Below are 25,040 nucleotides of genomic sequence, written 5' to 3' on the forward strand. Positions count from 1 at the left end.
AAAAAAATCACATAGGTTTCAATTTTATATAAATTTTTCCTGTGCCACTATACTCACCTATAGCATATGATCCACTATACATACACTCACCTATAGCATATGATCACGTTTCTGATTCATATAATCATAGAATACTAGGACTGGAAGGGACCTCGAGAGGTCATCGAGTCCAGTCCCCTGCCTCCGTGGCAGGACCAAATACTGTCTAGACCATTCCTGATAGACATTTATCTAACCTACTCTTAAATATCTCCAGAGATGGGGATTTCACAACCTCCCTGGGCAATTTATTCCAGTGTTTAACTACCCTGACAGTTAGGAACTTTTTCCTAATGTCCAACCTCCCTTGCTGCAGTTTAAGCCCATTGCTTCTTGTTCTATCCTCAGAGGCCAAGATGAACAAGTTTTCTCCCTCCTCCTTATGACACCCTTTTAGATATCTGAAAACTGATATCATGTCCCCCCTCAATCTTCTCTTTTCTAAACTACACAAACCCAGTTCCTTCAGCCTTCCCTCATAGGTAATGTTCTCTAGACCTTTAATCATTCTCGTTGCTCTTCTCTGGACCCTCTCCAATTTTTCCACATCTTTCTTGAAATGCGGTGCCCAGAATTGGACACAATACTCCAGTTGAGGCCTAACCAGTGCAGAGTAGAGTGGAAGAATGACTTCTCGTGTCTTGCTCACAACACACCTGTTAATACATCCCAGAATCATGTTTGCTTTCTTTGCAACAGCATCACACTGCTGACTCATATTTAACTTGTGGTCCACTATAACCCCTAGATCTCTTTCTGCTATACTCCTTCCCAGACCGTCGCTTCCCATTCTGTATGTGGGAAACTGATTGTTCCTTCCTAAGTGGAGCACTTTGCATTTCTCTTTATTAAACTTCATCCTATTTATCTCAGACTATTTCTCCAATTTGTCCAGGTCATTTTGAATTATGACCCTATCCTCCAGATTAGTTGCAATCCCTCCCAGCTTGGTATCATCTGCAAACTTAATAAGCGTACTTTCTATACTAAATTGTTGATAAAGATATTGAACAAAGTCGGTCCCAAAACAGACCCCTGCGAGACCCCACTAGTTATACCTTTCCAGCAGGATTGTGAACCATTAATAACAACTCTCTGAGTACGGTTATCCAGCCAGTTATGCACCCACCTTATAGTAGCCCCATCTAAGTTGTATTTACCTAGTTTATTGATAAGAATATCATGCGTGACCGTATCAAACGCCTTACTAAAGTCTAGGTATACCATATCCACTGCTTCTCCCTTATCCACAAGACTCGTTATCCTATTGAAGAAAGCTATCAAGATTGGGTTGCTACAGGATCACTTCCAATTTGTAATGATTTTCCATGAGAATTTATTGTATTTTTCCTTCCCTTTAACATTCTTGTAAATAAATCTCTCTTTCACAGATGCTCATGAAAAGCAAATAAATAGGACCACAGATAACATTAAAAAAATTCCAGAACAGTTTGAAAAATTCCAACTTTTTTTCCCATGAAATTTTGAAAAACGTAAGGGATTTTATTCTAAATTTTCTATGAAAATTTTTGGGAGGAGGAGAGAGAGTTCAGGGGTTGACGAGAAAAATTGAAAGTGAAATACTGCCAGTTTTTTAAAACTCTTTTTACCAAAAAAAGGTTTGTTTTTTGCTCACCTGAGCTTGGAGTGATTTTTGTTGTGTGCGCTTGTTTTTTTGTTAAAAAAGCCCTAAACATTTCTGAATAAAATGAAACATTTTATTTATAAACATTTTCATTTTGGTGAAAGCCCTTTTTTAAAAAAAGTGTTGATGAAAACATTTTGACTAGCTTTCAACAACTGTCAGTTGTAATCCATATAAATGTTGGTGAATAATTTACTGTGGTATTTACTCAGCTCTAAACCCATCTGAGAAACCAGTGGGGTAATTGTAGTGTTCATGCCATGGCAAATTTCTGCTAATCTCTTCCATCCTCTGTTGATAGTGGCCCCACAAACAGTCACATCAAGGTAAACAGGAGTCAGAGGGCAAAATTCTCTGTTGGAGTAAACTGGCACAACTCCATTGACTTTAAAGGGACAGTGCCAATTTACAGCAGGAAACAATAGGGCCCCAAATAAGGAAGCCATGCATACTATCAGGACAGTCATTCATTAGATTTTAAACAATGAAATTCTATCTGTATGCAAGGCATTTAACATCTTGGCTACGTCTAGACTGGCATGATTTTCCGGAAATGCTTTTAATGGAAAAGTTTTCCATTAAAAGCATTTTCGGAAAAGAGCATCTAGATTGGCACAGACACTTTTCCGCAAAAGCACTTTTTGCAGAAAAGCGTCTGTGGCCAATCTAGACGTGCTTTTGCACAAAAAAGCCCGGATCGCCATTTTCGTGATTGGGGCTTTTTTGTGGAAAACAAATATCAGCTGTCTACACTGGCTCTTTTGCGCAAAAGTTTTGCGCAAAAGGGACTTTTGCCCAAACGGGAGCAGGATAGTATTTCCGCAAAAAGCACTGATTTCTTACAGTAGGAAGTCAGTGCTTTTGTGGAAATTCAAGCAGCTAGTGTAGACAGCTGGCAAGTTTTTCCGAAAAAGTGGCTGATTTTCCGGAAAAACTGGCCAGTCTAGACACAGCCATACGGTATAGTGCTATACAAGCACCAGGTAGCTGTGATAGATAGCAAATTGCCCGAAATAGAACGATTAGAATCTTGTTTTGGGGATAAGGCAACGAGCCATGTTCATTGTGAATGCAGAATTTATTTACTATTCTTAGCTACTAAACTATCTGCCACACATACACACACTTCTACAGATGGGAGATAATTACCAGCCTCAGTTGCTCATGCTAGTCCACTGGCCTGGTGGTCTAGACACGAGGAGGGAAGCCAGGTTGTATCAGCATGTACTGAAGCTCCTGGAGGATGATCGTAGAATCAAAAGACCCAACCCTATAGTTTTGCTCTTTCCTCTTTTTATTTGTTTTAGTTCATAGAGCCTGTCCTGTCTCCCCACCCCAGAGCTCTTTATGACAATGAGTCACCAGTTAATAAGATTGATCTTTTGTCTCTCTCTTTCTTGGGTGGGTTCTTTTGCAGGGCTCGCTTGCATTGTTCTTCTACCATCAAGGTGGAGGTGGCAGCTGGTGACTGATCCTATCGCATACACACCCATATTCACACTTTTAAATGAGATCACAGACACACCTAACTTTAAACAGAGTTAAGGTAGTACAGAGTTTAAAACGGGGTTTCAGTTACAATATATAAAAAAAAGTTACAACAACAGAGTCTTCAAAGGCAATTCTTACCAGGTTGCTAACAAATTTGTCCAAAAGTGGTTAACACAGTTTCATTTATGAAATTCCATTGATAAAAAAACTGGTCCACAATTCACGAGGTTACATAATGTCATATTGGTAGATACAATTCATTAAAGGAGTGATTTCATCTTTCAGCCCTACAAAATCATTGGTCCAAACCCTCCCAAATTTTTGACATTTAGATAAAATAGGGCCCAGAGCCAAATGACTCCTGAGATTGGAAACTGAAATTTCACTGATGGTGCCTTTAAAAACCCACTCTTGGTTTTGACCATCTTTATTTATCATTATGAGGGGGTGGATATAAGAGGCAGGGGAAGACTAGGAATGCTTGTTGTGGGAAAGATGGCCTGCCCCTATAGTGTGTGTGGGAGAGGGATGCTTAGCTCCCACAGGACCCAGGGTGGGGTTCTGGGGGAGGAGGCAGGTCTGGGATCTCGCCTCATCCTATCCTCAGTTCACCCACCATCCATGTTTATCATGATCACTTCCCAAAGCTCTCTCTTTCGTGGAAGGCTATGTTAGAGGAGAAGGTGTAGAAATGTGGACAAGCCTGCAGCAAAGGAGAGCAAGGGCACTGGAGAGAAACAGTGAAGACTGCAAAAGCAATAAGTAGTCCTGTAGCACCTTGTAGACTAACAGATGTATTGGAGCATAAGCTTTCGTGGGCAAAGACCCACTTCGTCAGATGCATTAGTGGAAATATCCAGAAACAGGTATAAATATGCGGGCCAGAATCAGGCTAGATATAATGAGGTTAATTCAATCAGGGAGGATGAGGCCCACTTCTAGCAACTGATCTGGAGGTGTGAATACCAAGAGAGGAGAAGCTGCTTTTTGTAGTTAGCTAGACATTCACAGTCTTTGTTTAATCCTGAGCTGATGGTGTCAAATTTGTAGATGAACTGTAGCTCAGCAATTTCTCTTTGGAGTCTGGTCTTGAAGTTTTCTTACTGCAGGATGGAGCTTGAGAGATCATCGAGTCCAGTCCGCTGCCCTCGTGGCAGGACCCAGCACTGTCTAGACCATAATTGATAGATGTCCATCTAACCTGCTCTTAAATATCTCCAAAGATGGAGATTCCATAATCTTCCTAGGCAACTTACTCCAGTGTTTAACCACCCTGACAGCGTTTCCTAATGTCCAACCTAATTTTTATTTTTCACAACATAATGTAGCAGTCAATTCCACAAAACCCTAGGAATGGTATTTTATTATTCTGGTCATAGGTGAAAGGGCAGGAAGCAACCATTCATTTGCCCTCATGCATAATTTCCTCTATGCCTAGGCTAGCAGATTAAAACTTCCCTCTCCAAATCATCACTAATCAATTGCACAGCTCTCAGGATCCCTGAAGAAGGCAGAGAATCAGTAACTGAAAGGGACAACTCCTCAAAGAGTGTGATTCACTTTATTTTAATTGAAATAAATATAGCTAATAAGAATTTCAGCTTCTTTTTCCCATGTAGGCCTATCCTGAAGTACAGTGGTGCGCAACCTTTTTTCCAGCACAACCCCCGGGAAAATTTTGGTTGGGCAAAAAAAAAAAAAGTGCAGCCCTTTAAATGCCGATCTGCTGGCCTGCTGCTTCCCCCCGCCATGTGTACACCGAACCGGGAAAAAAAATGGCGGCCAGCCCGGTGCTGCAACCCCGCCCTCCACTCCTGCCCCCAGAAGACAACCGTGACCCCTTTGGAGGGTCGCGACCCATGGGTTGTGCACCGCTGCAGTAGTACACAGTTATATTTCTCATCATCCCTGTTGCCACACTGAAATCTATCAGCTGTTTTTCTAATTGAATGCTCTTTGCTGTTTAACTTTTCCAGAATTTTCTTTTGTTTAATGAGGCAATGTCAAAGTTAGCTACAAACTAGTCAGAGATATCACCCAAGATAACTTTTCCTATTAGGCCCAAACCAAGCCTCATCTCCAAGCACACCTGGTTTTTTTAGGGAAAATAAGAATTTAGGAATTGCTATAATGAATCAAACCAAGGGTCTATCTAGTCCAGGCATGTCCAAAGTCCGGCCCGCGGGCCAATTGCGGCCCGTGTTACGGTTTAATACGGCCCCACAGGTAATTTGGCAATATCTATCTTTTATGGCCCCCAACGAATCCATATGTATTGAGATGAATACATTGTAAAATCTCAGTTAATGTCAGTTGGTCTAAATCAGTTATAAATATATTTGGACACAACATGTATACTTGGTGTTATGTTCCTGTTCATATTTTTTTAACTTAAAAGTTGACAGACAACCTTTATTACCAATAATATGTAATGTACTTTACAATGTTCCTGACATATTTCAGCTTCCTGGAATTTTTTTTCATCTGGCCTTCAGATATGAAAGGCAGAGTGATTTAACACCTGTTTAGATTTGTCATCCATGTGACGAAATGAAAAGTATGCCGTTTGCAATCAACTTTGCATAAAATAGTTAATTTGCATTTAATTTTAATGGTTCAAAGAATGTCAGGCAAAATGGTCAGCCCTCACGCATGTTCACTTCATCAAATCTGGCCCTCTTTGAAAAAAGTTTGGGCACCCCTGATCTAGTCCAATATACTGTCTCCAATAGCAACATAAGATTCTTCAGGGAAAGATGCAAGAAACATTCCAACGGGGAATTATGGGATAATTTGCCTTTAGGGGAAGTTTCTTGTTTCCCCCCTAGTAAGTTAGTGGTCTCAACTTTTCAATCTTAACAGGTCAAAGCAGAACCCCAAATCTGAAAACCCCATTTCTTTGAGGAGGTTCATACTGGTCTTAACTGTGCAGCTCTGGACTAAGCTCTCCTTCCAACCTTTGGATCAAAACATCTCATTAAGGACTGAAGCTGTTTTGTTTTTTTTCCAAAGGAGTCCAATGGAGTTAAGCACTGAAATTCCACAGATGTAGGGCACTCCGCTCAGCTGGCATCCTGAGTTATCACTGAATAAAAATAAGTCAAATACCAGACTCCATAACAATATTTTTTATTTTTCAAAATATAATGTAGCAGTCAGTTCCACAAAACCCTAGGAATGGTATTTTATCATTCTGGTCATGGGTGAAAGGGCAGGAAGCAGAGGAACCGAATGGAATTTGGAGTCTGACCCAAGTCCTGTTAGGACACAGGGGAGGGGCAGTTTATGAAAAAAATAACCCATTAAATGGGGAAGTGGACTGCTTTACTTCTGTATCCTGTGGATCCACATTTCGCCCTTGGCGTGACAGCTATTATACAAATATATGTGCAGGCACCTCTGAACTGCTTCCCGTAACACTCAGGCAGAAAAGTCAATACAGAGACACTGGGATTTAGAGAAAACATGAGCAAATCAACTAAATTTAATTGTTAAGTCAATGTAAATCTTGTGTGAGCAAGGAGAGAAGCAGGCTCAGCATTATGGTTAGTTGAAAATCTTCCCTCAAAACCTCTTTGTGAGGGAAAATTTAATTTTAGACTAAATGAAAATGTGTGTAGACTGTGTCTACTTTCCTCATAAAATTGGAATTTTTATTGGAAACCTCAAAATTGAAAAGTCAAAAATTTCTGGTAAACTTTTTCTCACCACTTCTCAATATCTATCCAGTAAAAGAAGGTCTAGAACAATGAAGTTTCAAGTCTAATTAGCTTTGCATATAATGACTTTACTCTACTTTTCAATAAGCTTAAGACTTTCAGGTGTAACTAGAAATTTAGATGACTTTAGGGTCTAAGTTTCATTTTCAAAAATGACTTTGGCAACTAGGAACAGATTTTCAAAGATATATAAATCACCTAAAGATAAAGATAAATTCCTACAGGGATTTTTAAAAGATTAGGAACCCAAATCCATTGATTGTTAGTGCAATATGGCTGTTAAGTACCTGGGTCATTTTGGAAAATAGGATTTAGTCTGGTAAGTCACTTTAGTGCTTGTATCCATGTTTCTTAAAGTGTTAGATCAAAATATAAAACTTACTTTAGACAAGAAGCAATCTTAAAAGTTTGCATCTGAGACTCAGCTTTTAAAAGAAATCACATTTTATTTTCCTGCCGTCAGCTCTTTTCAGGTCCTTCACTTATGTTTTCTGACTCTCACTAAAGCATTTATCAATCCTGACCAAAGCTCATAACAAACCAGATACATTTTGCTTGACTTTAAATTTGTTCACATTAAGAAGCTTTGATGGGGCAGCTGCCCCACATGGGCAGCAAAAGAGTCACGGCCACCTTTTGAGAGTCTGTGCAGAAGCCAGCCAGTCAGGAAAGGACTTATTGAAAGAGCCAGTCAAAGGAAGGCTTGTTGCAACAGCCAGTCAGGGCCAGAAGAGGACCTATATAAAGGGCTGTTAGGGAGAAAGACTGACTGCTTAGGAGCACCATAGCTAGAGCAATGCTGGGCAGGGTAGTAAAACATAAGGAGTTGGACTGAGGCTTTAGATGAAGGGCAGATATGATATTAGGGTTACAAGGGAAGTGACCAGTGTTCCCAGTAAGCTATGCACTTGGGCAGCCATGCAGGAGAGAGTCACATGTCACCCAGTTGATTAGCAAAGTATTCACAGCCAGCAGCATGTGTTTCTACTGTTGGCGCACATACACACGTGCCTCAGTGAACATTACATTTATTCCACACATGCATGGAAAAATTCCAAGGGAAAATTGGAAGTGGCCCAGGGAAAAGAGGCAGCGGAGTTGTTGGAGAAGAGGCAGTGAGTGGCTCCTGGCTATAGAATCCTTGGTTCGGGTCCCAGAGTAGTAGGCAGACCTAGGTCCCCACCTCTTTGCCCCCACTTGCCCTGATGAAAGTGGCCAACACAGACTGCAGTTTGCCCTGGAGGAAGGGACTAGACCAGTGATGGCAGCAGGCCATGGAGGCAAGTGGACTATCGTCTAGACTGCTAGTTCCCTCAAAAGCGGGGGGAGAGCAGAATGGGGCATACCCCTGGGTATGCCCAGAAGTGAATGCCGCAGTCCGGGGAGTGACTCTGAGACAGCAAAAAGGGAGCAACAGCAGCGAGACACCAACAGAGGAGGGTGCCCTGCTGGAGGCCTTGAGCTAATTCCCAGAAGAGAGCAGCAGAAGGCACCGCAGTGGTGCAGTGGCCCCGTTACTGAAGTACTCTGCTTGAATGTACATCACAAACCTATGTTATCTTTTCAGGGCGTTTTCTATTATGAACTGGAATATGTTAGGAATTTAAACAAAGGTGATAGATCAGCAAGAGACCCCCAGATGTAGTGATCTCATTCTTCAGACACTCAGCATTTGAGAACAGGAATGGTGTTTTGTTATCTATTTGCATTGCGAACTGTTATAAACATTGCTTAGCTATTGGGCGTGCTTTGCCAAAGTAAAATTCTGGGCACATACCTTGCTGGGCAGTTTAAATGAGGGAGTAACAGGCCCTTCTCCTTTCCTTTCCAGGCAACATCTTTGTTGATTTCTGCTTGGATACGTGGTTTCTGCTCAAATCTTTTTTTTTCCCACACAGAAGACAGAAACCATCTGTTTTGGGAAGGGATAGAGTGAATGTAACAAATTTTGATTTAGTTTAGACATGAACAAAAATATTTAACATTTAAACCTTCAAACATCAAAATTTCAGAAGCACAATCTGAGCTGCCTCAGAATTCAGCTGAATGCTTTGGGTTTGCAAAACTTTTTAGCAACTGAAAGGCAATATGGCCCAGTGGTCACAGCAGTGGATTGGTATTTAGAAAGCCTAAAATCTAATCCTAGTGCTACCACTGACTTGCTACGTAATGTTGGGCATGAGATTTTAACTTCTCCATGTCTCACTTTCCCCTTCCACCTTTCTCTGACCTATTTAGCTCTTCAGCAGTGAGGGTTTCTTACTATGTGTTGGGGTCCTGATCTCAGTTTGAGCCACTTAGGGTGCATCTACACTGCAGGGCTTAACTCAAAATAAGCGATGCAAATTGAGTTATGTCAATTGTGTAGCTTATTTTGAAATAGCTTATTTCAAAATTAGGAGCCTCTACACAGCACTTATTTCGAAATAGAGCTCTCTTCCTCTGACTTCCCTTACTCCTCGTACAATGAAGGTAACAAGAGTGGGAGTAAGAAGTCCTCCAGCTTGACAGTATTTCGATATTATTTTGAAATAACTGCCTGCTGTGTAGGCACAAACTAAATTATTTCAAAATAACGCTAGTTATTTCAAAATAGTGTTGCTGTGTAGACGTACTCTTAGTGCTCTTCTCTTAACAGTAGTTCAGGATTTTCAAGGAATTCCCTTTGCTTGCCTTTCAGTTTTCTCCATTTCATCACCATCACCTTCTCCCTCGTTTGCTCATTCCTCCACCAATGACATAGTCTTTCCTGTTCACCTGTGGCTTGATCACACACCCAAGCACCCCCTGTCTGCTTTGGGCCCTGCCTCTCTCCAACTTTTCCTATCCTATGCTATAACATAAGAACTAGGGGACACCAAATGAAATTAATGGGTAACAGGTTTAAAACAAACAAAAGAAAGTACTTCTTCTCACAGTCAACCTGTGGAACTGCTTGCCAAAGGATGTGGTGAAGGCCAGGACTTTAACAGAATTCAAAAAAGAACTAGATAAATTCATAGAGGATACGTCCATCAATGGTTGTTGGCCAGGATAGGTAGGAATGGTGTCCCTAGCCACTGTTTGTCAGAGGCTGGGACTGAGTTACAAAGGTGGGATCACTTGATGGTTCTACTTATTCCCTCTGGGTGCTCCTAGCATTGGCATCTGTCGGCAGACAGGATACTGGGCTAGATGGACCTTTGGTCTGACCCAGTATGGCTGTTCTTATGTTCTTTATGTACTGTGCCACTCACATAACCATGTGCTTAGCCAAGAACTCTCCATGTTTGGGATGGGCTCACTGACTTTATCATCATCCGGAAAGAAAATGTATTAGCTTAGGAGTCTAAGTCAATGGCTCTCAGCCAGTGAGAATTACTCACAAGGAAGCCAACTGCTTTTATCAGGGAGACAGAGTGAGGGACAAACCTCCAACTATTCCCCATTTGTCACTCACCAGATCTGCTGAAGCGACTTACAGCTCATTGCCAGGAGATTGTGTGATATGCTGCTATTCACCCAGCCCTTACTTAGAAACAGTGTGAGACCCACTACCACAAAGCATTCTGGGTCACATCAGAAGAGAACTGGTCACAACTCAAGTAGTATGAGATGATGCTCAGAGCCCTGGACCTAGGACTCAGCTAAAGAGCAGATATGACTTCTGAAAAAGTGACTATGAACCTCAGCTTGCATTACATTTGCTTTCCATGAGGTTTCTTTCCATGAGGTCTCTCCTGGAGTATGACCCAGTTCTCATGCAAGTCAAAGAGAGCCTTTCCATTCACTGGAGTGGGAACTGGATCAGACTCCTGGGCAGGCTGAATAAATTTCTAACAGATCTCCATTGTTTTATACCTTCCAGACCTCCTGCCCTTCTGCTAACAGTCAGAATTGTTGTGCTTCTGCATTCTCCTCCAGCTTAGCAGAATGGCCATCTACAGTACTGACACAAATATCCTTGCTCAGCTCAGAGATCAGTATTCAAACGGGGAGCGATTATTGGTCCCCTGGCACCCTTGACCTTTCCCCTCCTTCCCAGTGAGCCTCAAAAGCAAGCCACATCTTGTGCCCACATTTTGTTTCCTAAGAAAGCCCAGAGGGGCTTCTTTGGCAGAGTTCAACTGGCTGGTGAATAGCTCTTTTTGGCTCCCATGTTTACATCGTTGTGGTCGTTAATTTGAGAGAAGCCTTCCCCACCTCCCTCTGCAGGGGGGGAAAAATGTGACCTTTAAGAATGTTTATACCAATCAACAAGAATTCTTGGGCTGCCAGATTCCAAGAAACATGAGACTGTCTTGGAGCTGGAAAAGGGAGGGGACCTGTATACAGGGAGAGAAAGAAAGAGCTATCAAGGTCAAGAGTTCACAGACAGGATAAAGCAAAAGGCAGTGTGAGGAGACAGGGTGGGGGAGGACATGTCCTTCCCCCTTCTCTGAGGGGGGTCAAAGAAAGCATGCACCAGGACAGAATATAGTAGGCACTAGGTAGTACACCAGAATTTGGAAATGGATTCTATATCCTGATGGCAGGAACAATGTAGGAGAAAGTTTCAGGGACAGTTCAGGCATATAGGAACAGATATAGTGTCCTTCAATGATTGGGACCCCAACTTTTCCCATTAAAAACAGCCTCAACTCATCTCTCTCCATAGGGCAAAAAAATTCCCCTTACTTTTGCTAATAAGAGTCATGTGAAATACAGTAGAGCACATGCCTGGGAAGGAAAAAAAAAGTTTGAATTCCACTCCCTTTCCCTGCTCCGTTTTTACCACACCGGGGTTTGCAGTGGCCAATAAGGTAGTTGAACAAGCTAGGGAGTAAAAAAAAATCCTACTGTTAAATGCAAGAAAAATGATCTGAATTTGTAAATCTTACAGGAATCTTTACACAGTAATATCCAGGAATCTTCTTTCATTGCCAGCTGTAGTCCTGGATGGAGCAGCACATAGCTCTTTCTCTGTGCTCCTGCTCTCAAGCTCAGACAGATGAGCAAAAGCTAAAGTGGGGTATCCCAAGTGCAGGGGTCTAATACATTGTGGGAGCACAAGCTGGCCGCGTCCCTCCCCCCTCCCCCTCCCCAACAGTTCAAAGCTGGCACCCAAAAAAGTCACTCACTGGGAAAGGATTTCGGGTCAGAGAGGTTCAAGGGAGGCACATCTCAACTGTGCACATTCAAGTCTCTGAAAGAACAAGGGAAATATAGGGAGGTGCAGAAAACTAGTGGGATATGTACTCCGAGCTGGAGTGGTACAATATTTTACCATTGCGGTAGCTAGGACATTTCCAAATATAGGCTGAACCTCTCCAGTCCGGCACCTTTGGGACCTGACAGGTTCCGAAACAGAGAATTTTCCGGACCATGGGAAATCAATATAGTCTAGCAACATTTCCAACACTTCCACTGCTTACTGGGCTGTTAGCTCTAATTTACCCCTACATGTCTTCTAAGTAACAGAACAGAGCACTGAGAGCCAGGACTGGTGGCTATAAACAAACTTTATGGGACCACAGGAAACTGCCAGATGAAAAGTGGACATCTGGCTAACTAAAAGCATTCCGGACCACGGATGTTTCTGAACCAGAGAGTTCTGAACTAGAGAGGTTCAACCTGTATATACTTAACAAAGAGGCTGTGGATCTAAAAATATAATTCTCAGCTGGGATATAAGGAGTCCCTGATTCAAATAAATCCTGTTGGCAGATGAAAATTTGTAAGGAACCACCTGGCTGAATGGATAAGGTGTCTGGCACTGAATCAGAAACTGAAGGGGTTGAGTTGCTTTGTGGTTATCATTCTCCAGGAAACAATACGTATACAAATAATAAAAAGCTAAGCCCTCCCCTCATTTGCTCTTATTAACATAAGAACATAAGCTCCAGTAGGGTCAGATGGGTACAGCCAAAGGTAGAACTGGGCTCAAATACTAATGTATTTTTACTTTAACAAATACACTGCTCATTTAAAAATACTTAGGAATATCACCCAATAGTTACATGTCTTTTACTTAATTAATAATCCACAGTGTATTATTTAAAAATTATATTTTTAAAGTACCACAAACCACTCTTCTATTAGTGCTTGAGAACAAATCTATTATTGCACATTCAGTAACAATTGGTTATCAAAAACATGCATCCTGTGGTTTCTTTCTCCATTACAGAGGCTCAGGAAATATGTTTAATACCACCACTGGTGTTGTCTTGTTAAATCCCTACTTCAATAGGCATTTAAGAAACTTCATTGAAAACGCCACATGGATTTCTGAGTAACAGCTTGGACAACTAACATACTTGGTGAGCTCACAAAGCCACAGTGAAGAGGAAAGCAGACAGGCTAAGCAGCTGTTTATGCAAGAGTTGGTTTTTAAAGAACCCTATTTGGCTTTTGATAAAGTCTCTCCCCTGAGCAACATTTCAGAAAGCTTTGAATATGTTTTTGTAAGGGATTTTTGCACTGGTGTAGCTTCTCTAAGGCTTTGTCTACACTATGCGGAAGATCGATGTTACCGCAGTTGATCTTGAAGAGTTCGAATTAGTAGGTCTAGTAAAGACCCCCTAATTCAAACTGAGAGAGCACCCCCATCAACACCGGCAGTCCGGCTTCTCCCGCGGAGTAAGGGAAGCCGACAGGCTCCCATTGACCTCCCATCATGTGGACAGTGTGAAAATGCGATTTAAGCTACATCGACTCCAGCTACGTAATTCACGTAGCTAGAGTTGCATATCATAAGTCGACCTTCCCCTTTAGAGTAGACCTGACCTAATGTAGTTATACCAGCACAAACCCGCAAGGTGGATGTGCTTCAGCAGTGTGAACTAGGACTTGACTGGGCCTTGACTAGTTTGATGAGTGGCCACTAGCTCCCCTTGAATCTGTTTGAATGAGGTTGGCCTCCCTTAGATCTCAATGAACTGAAATTGTCAAATGGATGCAGCTGATCTCCACCGAGGGATTGCATGGATAGAATCTACAGATACAAAAAATCCCTAGCATCAGACAAATCCTTTTCAATATCTAGGGATGGTGCCAGACTATGTCAAAGACAAAAAAAAAAGACAAGTCAATTCTCTGACCAGCATGGTGTTTGCTATCCATAATGTTTCCCCATTTTAATCCCTAGGCAGTCCATTAACAATCTCTCCAAGAGCTCTCTCAGATTTGCAGTGCACTAGAATTACAAAAGCCAAAGATGGAAAAGACCTTTTAGGTCTTAAAGTCCAACCCCCTGACAGAACAGGGCTACTCTTTGCAGTATATTCTCTGTTCAGCCCTGGTTTAAATGACCTAAAGGATTATACTTCTCCATGCTGATACATTTCATTTTCAGGAAATATTTCCTGATAATCTACACTTCCTTCAGTTGCATCCCCATACTCTTTGGCTGCGTCTAGACTGGCATGATTTTGCGGAAATACTTTTAATGGAAAAGTTTTTCCGTTAAAAGTACTTCCGCAAAAGCGCGTCTAGATTGAGCAAAAGATTTGCTTTTGTGCAAAAGCATCCGTGGCCAGTCTAGACATGATTTTGCGCAAGAAAGCCCCGATCGCCATTTTAGCCATCGGAGCTTTTTTGCGCAAAACAGTTCTTCCCTGTCTACACAAGTATTCTTGCACAAGAGGGCTTTTTCCTGAGCGGGAGCGTGAAAGTATTTGCACAAGAAGCACTGATTTTGTACATTACAAAGTCAGGGCTCTTGCACAAATTCAAGCGTCCATTCTAGACAACTGGCAAGTTTTTGTGCAAAATCTTGTCAGTCTAGATGCACCCTTTAGGTATAGCTCATCAGATGACCGGACAGTACAACTTTGTTCAGCTACTTACAGTTCACTTCTAATTTTTCTTTGTTATCTTCCGCCCTTTAAAAATCTCAGAAAATCATCTCTCTATTCTTACTTCTGGGACTCACTCAGATCCTAGTTCCAAACGTAGATTATTGTCCCTATTCCCAAGGTATTTCTGTGCTATGAGACTTGGATCCTCTTCCACTGCTCTGGAGAAAGCTATGCCAGTCTTACTCAGCTAAGCATGTTGAATGTTGCTGTTGGGTACAATTCACCTATGATCAGAGAACCAGCACAGGGTGTATTGGCTATTTAAGTCCTCAAAACAGGGCTTAGAGGAACCCTGATGATGCATAGAGCTTTTTCTGACCTTCTGGATGCAGGGAATTCTTTGTAGGGAGAAGCAGTTCTCCCCGAGTAGCTTCCAGCTGAGGTGAGCTTAGTAAATTCAACTCAGTCCAAGCCATGAGGAAGGTATATGCTTGAACTCACATGGTATAGCCGCTACAGCTACTGACAGACAGTGAGGATGCTGTTTTTAAGTATTGGCTGTGGGAATGGGTAGGAAGAAGTCCAGAGCAGGGACTGTATTAATTAGTTCTATGCTCAGTAAAGTCTGATCATCAGGTAATGAGAACTTCAGACCTTCCATCCATGGTTGAAAGGATGAAGTATATTTTAAATAGCCTGCCAGGGCTGCCTGCTGGGGTAAGACTCCTAAGAGGTAATTGTTTAAATGATGGACTTTGTCTTCTGGCCATGCTCATTTTGCTGAATCAGAAACAGTCCAAACACATAACTGTTCCATTTAAAACCATGATGGCTATTTACACACAAACCAGAATCCTCAATCTGTCCCCTGGAATTGGAAATCTTAAACTACTCATCTCTCTCTCTCAATCAAAACAAAACCCCAGCGTTGGACCCTCCAAAATATGGGCCTCTTGAAATTAACACTCTGGGTATGTCTACACTACAAAGTTAATTCGAACTAACAGCCATTAGTTCGAATTAATTTTAATAGGGGCTACACATGCAAACCGCTATTTCCAATTACATTCGAAATAGCAGAGTGCTTAATTCGAAGTAGGTAAACCTCATTCTACGAGGAGTAACGCCTAGTTTGAATTAAGTAGTTCGAATTAAGGGCTGTGTAGCCACTTAATTCAAACTAGTTGGAGGCTAGCCCTTCCCAGGTTGCCCTGGTGGCCACTCTGGGCCAAACCAGAGAAACTCTTCTGCCCCCCTCCTGACCCCGGAGCCCTTAAAGGGGCACGGGCTTGCTACAGTGCTTGTGCCAGTTGCAAGACTGCCAGCACCCAGCCAGCAGACCCTGCACCTGGCACAGTGTGAGCCAGCCACGTGCTGCCACCCAGCCCTCCCCCTCTTCCCGGGAACAGGCTGGCGGCTCCCAAGAGTCTGCCCAGGGCTGCAAGAGGTGGGCGCCTGCCTGGTCTAGTGCAGAGATCATGGTTTGAGGGGAGGCCTCCAATGTCCACGATCTCCACACTAGCCGTAAGAACGTGGCCGTCTACAGCCTCATGGCTGCCAGCCTGACCACCAGAGGCCACATGCGGACCCGGGAGCAGGTCCGCTGCAAAATCAAGGGGCTGACCCAGAGGCATGCCCTCATTATGAGGCCCTGGACCGCATCCTGGGGGCTACGCAGTCCATGCCCCCCAGGTGGTGATCGACCCCAGGGCAGAGGGCCCCGTCCCTGACACGGAGGAGGAGGAGGATGCCGAGAGCCAGGAGCCTGCAGGGAGCCTTCCCAGGACCCAGGACCCCTGAGGCATCCCACAGAGCACATTGGCTATGTTGTCCGAGGACGGGGAGTCCACATGTGAGTGCCATCATGCTCCCCTTATGTGTATGAGGGGGGGAGAGAGGGAGTCCAGGCACCATGCGACTGGGCCTTGCCCACCATGGAGCAGCAGCTGGGTGTCATGCAGGGGCCCTGGCCCGTTCCCCACACGCCGACCTCGCCTTGCAGAGGGGGGCTGGGTTTCACCCACTGTGTCCCCAGGGAGAACTGACCACTGCTCTTGTTTCACCACAGCCGCAGCACCTGGGACTGCAGGGCGCACCACTCCGCCTGCAACAGCCACCCGCACTCAGGCCAGCATGCGCACCAGCAACCTGGAAGACTACCAGAGGCGGCACCTGCGGCTACTGAAGAACCAGCTCCACACCCAGGACCACTGGTTCCGGGAGGACCTGCGGCAGCGGCAGCGGCAGCGGCAGCGGAGCTTGGAGGCACTGGAGGAGCAGGGCCGTGCCCTCAGAGGCCACCTCCAGACCCTGGTGGACAGGTTCCTGCCTCCTCCTGCTCCAGCCTCTGCGGCCGCCCCAGCTCTCACTCCTCCTCCCACCTCTGCTCCCCCTCCCGTTTCCTCCACACCCCCTGTCCCTCCTCCCCCCCGTCACACCCACTCTCCCCCGACACCTCTGCATCCGCAGTACTGCAAGACAGGAGAGCCAGCAGTACTGTCCCTCGGCGAGGTAGGCAAGCAAGCGGAAAAGCTGAGAACCGGCTGTCCAGGGGGGTCCCTTTAAGCACGAGTCTCAGATAGCCTCAGACAGCAGCCACACAACGCAACTACTAACCTGATGCCCTGCCAGAACCAGTTTCAGCTGCCCTTAAATGTGATCCAGCATCCAATCAGTGTGGACGCACTATTTCAAATTAGCAGAATGCTAATTCGAATTAGTTTTTGAGTCTAGATGTGTTATTTTGAATTAGCTTATTTTGAATTAACTAATTTGAACTAAGTTAGTTGGAATTAATGCTGTAGTGTAGACATACCCTCTGTTACACAGGTAGAGTAGGTGCCAGCTCTTGCCATGGCTATAGGCCATTGTGGAACATCACAATACACAGTCTTGACAAATGTCCTTCTCACCCCATTAAGATGTTATATGCAAAAGAGTCTGTACTGGAAGAAAGGGATAAAATGTGGACACCAGAAAATGTTCTCTCTCTTTTGATTCTTGGACTCTGATAAAGCCAGAGACACTAGACTGAAGCAGAGATCCCTGTATTCTCACTTCTGAGACTCGCCCTGAAAGACATTTTGAACTGACAGATTGCTACAATTGTCACCTTTTAAAAGAAATAGTAGCTATTTGTGTATTTGTTATCTGCTTTAACTTGTATATAACTTTCATTTCTTTTTCCTTGTGAATAAATCCTTTGTTTACTATAGGACTGGCTCCTAGCATTGTCTCTGATTTAGATATGTGATGCAAATTGGTATAGAGGGTAAGTGACTGGTATCTTGGGACTGGAAGCAACCTGAATTTTTTGTGATCTTCAGAGTATGACAACCAATGATCACAAAAGCTAGCTTGCTTTACAGATGTCTAGCAGAATAAAATCCAAACTAATAATATATACACTTAGTGTTTTAATAGGATCAGTTTCACAAAGCTAAAATGATTAAGCCAATTATCCAGAAGAAAGAATTTAATTGGGAAAAAGTGAATGATAATTGGGAATCATATCAAGAAATTATTAGATGCCCCCTCACAAAAAAAGAAACCCCCACCTCACAATCTCACAACTGAAAAAGAAGGCTGTGCTAGTTTTTACACAGAATCCTTGTTCAGAGGAGAAGGAAATGCACCTCATAAAAATAAATATTTATATAACAAATGGGAAAAGTGGAAGTTGATAATAATGAATATAAATCAGAAACAAGGAAATGCAGAATGAGACACCTATGACCAGCAGAGATGAGGACAATAAGAAGGAGATTTAAAAAAAATTATTAGGAACAGACAGAATCCTGACAATGGTCATAGTGAAGTACCAGATGGAAATGGAAGAATTATTAATAATAATGCAGAAAAGGCAGAAGTGTTCAATAAATATTTCTGTTCTGCATTTGGGGAGAAACAGACAATATCGTTTCATCATATGATGATGATAACATTCTATCCTTGTAAAATGTTAAACAAATGTTACAAAAGTTAGACATTTTAAAATCAGGCCTAATTAACTTGCATCCAAGGGTTTTAAAAGAGCTGGCTAAGTAGCTTGCTGGACCATTAATGTTGATTTTATCAAGATTTGGAGCACTTGAGAAGTTCCAGAAGACCGAAAGAAAGCTAATATTGTACCAATTTTGAAACAGAATAAGCATAATAACCTGAGTAATTATATGCCTGTCAATCTGGCATTGATGCTGGGCAAAATAATGGAGCAGCTGATACAGGACTCAATGCGTAAAGACCTAAAGGAGAATAATTATAATATAATGTAAAGTGATATCTTATTTTGAATATATTACAACTTTCACAGATAAAAGTAATAGTGTTGACATAATATTTCTAGACTTCTGTAAAGCATTTGACTTGGTACTATGTGACATTCATATAAAAAACTAGAATAAAATAAAATTATGGCACACAGTAAATGGATTAAAATCAGGCTAACTAATAAGTCTCAAAATATAACTGTTAATGGGAAATCATAATTGAGTGTGTCTGTTTCCGATGAGGATTGGTTCTTGGCCCAACATTATTTAACATTTTTAACCAATGTTCTGAAAGAAAATACAAAATTAACACCAGTAAAGTTGGAGGAATGGTAAAGAATGAGGACAGGTCACTGATTCAGAGTGATCTGGATTGCTCGATAAACTGGGTGCAAGCCAACAATGTTTTTTACATTGGATAAATATGTGTGTATACATTTAGGAACAAACAATATAGGTCCCAAGACAAGCACAAGAGCTCCCTGTGTGACACTGGGGCCAAAAGAGCTAATGCGATCCTTGGATGCATAAATAGCAGAATTTTACGTAGGACTAGGGAGGTTGTTTTACCTCTATATTTGGCACTGGGCTACTGAGCCCAGTTGTGGCATACACAATTTAAAAAGAATGTGATAAATTAGAGAGGATTTAGAGTAGAGCTATGAGAATGAATCAAGAATTAGTAAACATGTCTTATGGTATTAGATTTAAGAAACTCCATCTATTTAGCATAACAAAGAGAAGGTTATGGAATGACTGGAATATAGTCAATAAGTATCAACACGTGGAACCAATATTTAAAACTGGGCTCTTCTATCTAGCAAGAAAAGATATAACACAGCTCAATGCCTGGAAGTTGAATCTAGACAAATTCAGATGGGAAATAAGCGGTATTTTTTAACAATGAAATTAATTAATCTTAGTAACAACTTACCAGGGGTTGTGGTAGGTTCTCTATTACTGACTATTTTAAAATCAAGCTTGGTTGTTTTTCCAGGAAGTATTTGAGGGAAGTTCACTATGGCCTGAATTATATAGGAGATTAGCCTAGATGATCACAGTCATCTCTTCTAGTCTTTGAATCTATGAACTTTTGAGGAGGGTTCAGTTCAATTCAGTTAAAGGCTCATCTAGATTGTGATAAGGTATCTCTCTGTTTATTAGGAGCTAAGATTTTCAAAGCTTTCTGGGGGATTTAATACCCAATTCCCCATTAAAGTTTCTTATGTGCTTTTGCAAGTCTCACCCCACACAAATACATGGGACCTAGATGTGTATACTTGTATTACTTTCGGCTTAGTTGTATTGTTATGTTTTTCATAGAATTATTTTAATTACTTCCAGAGTCATCTATAAAGTCTAAAAAGAAATGCAAGAGCTGATCTTCCTCAGGGACTTCAGTCCCTGGATGATGGAAATCTCATGAGAAGCCCAGTTCTTTTACTGTATTAATTTCACGTGTGGGTTTGTAAGATTAAAATATTTTCAAATACACATTAGATCCTGGCTATGTCTAGACTGCAGGCTTCTTTCAGAAGAAACTTTTTTCAGAAGAGATCTTCCAAAAAAACTTCTTCCGAAAGAGAGCATCCACACACAAAAGCGGATTGAAAAAGCGATCTGCTTTTTCGAAAGATAGCGTCCACACTGAATGGATGCGATCTCACATTTAAGCTGTGATTACTATGGACGGAGTGGCCACCAGTGCACCTGTGCTTTTTCCTCTTTCCTCTTCTTTTGAAAGAACTCCCTCTTCCCGTCCACACACGCCTTTTTCCAAAAGAGCTCGTTCGGAAAAAGGCTTCTTCCTCATAGAAAGAGGATTACCAAAACTGGAAAAAACCCTGTTCTTTCAGTTTACATTTGGAAGAATGCGATTGCAGTGTGAATGTAACTCAGGTTTTGTTGGAAAAACGGCCATTTTTCCGACAAAACTTTGTAGTGTAGACATACCCACTGAGAAACTCACATTCTTTCAGGTTTCCTTGAACCCAAAATGAACATCTCTACTGCTTATATGTAAATCCATACAGACACATTTTGTCTTCAGTACTTGCTACTCTAGTCTACCACTGGATGGAGTGCAGAAGTGTGTGTCTGCTGTAAAGTCACATGATAATTATCTTCCCTTTCTTGATTGTATTTATTACCTCCCCTCATTGTCCTCTCTGATCTGGAGGTCATTAGGAAATGCTAGAAAGCCTTCCTCTTTGAAAAAGCATATTTACTGTAAGAATAACACCCACAGCAATATTCTCTGCTATCTAAAAATTACAGCCAGTTTCCCGAAAATCTCCTGAAACAAATCAATCTAAACAAACAAGTAAATAAAATCTGAATTCTATAACAATTACAACAAAAATCCCTACCCCAAATATAAATTTACCCTGAAAAGGAAGCCAGGCAAGAGACTACAAGGGATACTGCCATCAGTATTGACTTTATGTGGAAAGCACTCAGATGCTACTGTGCTGGTTGGCAGTATAGAATGTACATGAAAGTAGAAAGCTTGATGATCTGGCCCATGAAGAAATTTGTTTCTACCATTGAAAATCCACAGCCACAAATGATTAAAGACAAGCTTTATAGACACACCATGTTTAACTGATACCTCTTGGTCTCTCTGAGCTGGGTTGTAGGGTACTGGCCAACAAACACTTCCCCATCACCTTTTAGGAACAGGCGAAGCACAGCCAGCAATTACTGAGGGTTAGGCATTGCAAGGACGTGCCACCCATGAGTGACAGAACTCTGTGGCCAGCTGATTGGTCTACACGGATTCTTTAAACAAGGAAGTTGGTCCAGGAAGCTGTCCGAGAAACAGTGCAGACTCTGGCTTACTAACGCTACAGATCTTGTTTTTTGCCCTGTCTAGACCCTGACTCCTGCCTTCAACCCAGCTTGACCTTGGTACCCATCTCCTGACTCGCATTAGTAACTAGTATAGCCTCCAATGGACACTGTTGACCCTGCTGCCTATGCCCTAGATACCAGCTATTTTTATTACTTTCTTTCCAGCCAAAAAAAGGTGCTTAGAGCTGCACTTTAGCTGAAACTATATAAACCTTAAGGGTATGTCTAAACTATATGGTTCCGTCGACAGAGCCATGTAGATTAGTTTATGCGAAAAAAGGAAATGAAGCTGTGATTTAAATAATCACCGCTTCAATTAAATCAAAATGGCTGCCACGCTGTGCCGATCAGCTGATTGTTGGCACAGTGCGGTAGTCTAGACAGGGATCTGCCGACTCCAGAACCCTTCGTCGGCAGATCCTTTATGCCTCGTGAAATGAGGCTTACAGGATCTGCCGACAAAGGGTTCCGTGGTCAGCAGATCCCCTTCTACACTCCCACACTGTGCCGACAATCAGCTGATCGGCACAGCTTGGCGGCCACTTTGATTTAAATGAAGCGGTAATTATTTAAATCACAGCTTCATTTCCTTTTGCCGTCCTGCCTAATCTATATGGCTCCGTCAACGGAGCCATGTAGTCTACACACTCCCTAAGTGTCCAATATGGACAACATAGAAGTGCATGCTACACCCCTATCTTAGTCACCACCACTGTTGTGAAGGGAAAGAATTATTTTGACGATATACCACCCACCCTTCTTGGGCTTTGTATCTCATCTCTCATCTAAGTAGAGGGTGCAAATCTTACTATAGCCACCAAAGCAAGTCATGCTGGCATTTTCATGCATGTATATTATATTCAAGAATACTCAAGTTCCAACTCCTCCGTTGGAAGCGAATGGAGATTTCCTATCTGCTCATTAAAGATGTAGCTCTCTCTGGTTTGTCCAGCCTATATTGTAAGTAGCCTATATTGGAAGGAGATAGACTCTATTCCCCTAGCCTATGAAACCTAACTCCACTCCTCCAAAGCCACTTTATGCATGTTTGCTGTTACTTCCACACAAGGGTTGCACCTCCCTGATTCTGGGAGCAGCTCTTATAGTTCCTCTGTTCTCCCCCACCTAGCTATGGCCCTCGCCTCCATGCTCCCTCCATGATGGGAGACTCCTCAGCTGGGGAGCTCTGTTGTCTTTCCAGAGAGGCACACAGAAGCCAGATGATAGGGGTGAATCTGGATCTAAGCCTCCTCTCTGAAAGCAGCTTTTTCATAAATTTAGTCCCTGCTCCCCCCTTCCCGCCCCAGTCCACCAAAACTATTTCACTGCATCCTCCTGGGAATGATTGCAGTTTACATTAGACCAGACTCACAGCAGGCACTCCTGTTGCTGCCTTTAGCTGAGTCAGTCCTGGTGACAAAGGACATTTCTCATCATTACTGCTTTATTATTTCATTATTTCATTCATCATTTTAATTCCCCACTTTTATTCCTGGCCAGGAGAGAAGGCCAGCATGGTCCACATCTGGAAACTAATTTCTCAAGACAGGAACAAAGAACTGCCTCCAAAAACTATGGCTCCAAGACTCCTACTTAGGCTCTACCATTATGGAAAAGTTCTGTAATAGAAATCTCATTAGGGGAAAAAAACCCAGCAAGGGTCAATCAACACTAGCTAGAACTGAATGGTAAATAAGATACTTTTGGAAGGTTGTTTTGTGAACCGTCCTGTAAATATCTACATCAGGGTTCTAACACTCTAGTCATTTCCATAGAATGGATCAAAACATCTACTGAAAACAATCATTTACTATTTGATTCTACAGGATTTTTCCATAAGGATCAGGCTGAATCCATATCTGTTCTGTGGGATGAACTGCCGATATCCCCCTTTTCATTTTCAGCACAGCAGAGTTCTCCCACCCTAAAATTCGTGTTCAAATTTAAACACTAACTTTAAGTAGAAATTTAAATATTTTTCATGGACTCCCCCCTGCACGCGCACACTGAAATATTTCACCAATAATGGGGGAAGGGCAGGGAGGCGGACAGGCAGGAAAGAAATGTTCCTAAGATGTTTTAACAGGAGGAAAGCAGTAGATTATTTTCAGGCATGAGACTCTCTGAGCTGGTTGAAAATTTGCCATGAAAATATCTGATTGATGGAAAATCATTTTTCAACACAATAGAAATTTCATGAAAAAAAATTCTACCTTTGTGGGAAAATTGTCAGGTTTCATTAAAAAAAATGGAAACTAAGTTTTCGGTTTGTTTTTGTGTGAACTGAAAACTCAAACAATTTAACAAAAAATGAAGCACCTTGTTAAGAACAAGATGATAACCCAGAGGTGGCTGCATTTCAGTGGGACTAGGGAATGATTCATACAGCCAATAGTTTGTACAGTCTGTTAGCAGTGTTTCTGAAGTGCTTTCAGGTTTATGTGGATAAAAGTTGGGGCATTAGATATAGTACAATAATGATTATTTCATAAATGTGGTGTGAATCAGACAAAATCATGGAGCTCGCTGAAAGGTAGAGATGAATGGGCACTGCTGGGGGAAAAAACAATTATTTGGGACCACAAGAGTATAGGACCTGGCAGGATTCGCTGATCTACTCAGCTGATCCTGTGCACTGGCCTGCACGCTTCCTCTGTAAGATAACCTCAGATCCTGAACTTGGCTCTCCTAGGCCTGGTCTACACTAGGACTTTAATCTAGGGGGGAGGGATAGTTCAGTGGTTTGAGTATTGGCCTGCTAAACCCAGGGTTGTGAGTTCAATCCTTGTGGAGGCCATTTGGGGCAAAAGTTTGTCAGGGATAGTACTTGGTCCTGCTATTAAGGCAGGGGACTAGATTCAACGTTCTCTCTAGGGGTACGTCTAGACTACCACATTTTGTCGACAGAAGTTTTGTCGACAAAACTTCCGTCGACAAAGAGCGTCCAGACACATTGAGTTCTGTCGACAAAGCAAGCCGCTTTGTCGACAGAACTCCGTAGTCTGGACGCAGTGTTACAGGCAATAACACCTTCTGTCGACAGAGTTCTGTCGACAGAAGGTGTTATGCCTCGTAAAATGAGGTATACCAGCGTCGACAAAACTGCTGAGTTCTGTCGACGTTCTGTCGACAGAACTCAGCGGTAGTGTAGATGCTGGTATAGTTTTGTCGACAAAAGTCCACTTTTGTCGACAAAACTAGGTAGTCTAGACACACCCCTAGGAGACAGGCAATCTCCATTTAATTTAATCTGAAATTAGCCCCAAGG

The sequence above is a fragment of the Pelodiscus sinensis genome, chromosome 4 (assembly GCF_049634645.1).
Source record: "Pelodiscus sinensis isolate JC-2024 chromosome 4, ASM4963464v1, whole genome shotgun sequence".
Classification (NCBI taxonomy): Eukaryota; Metazoa; Chordata; order Testudines; family Trionychidae; genus Pelodiscus; species Pelodiscus sinensis.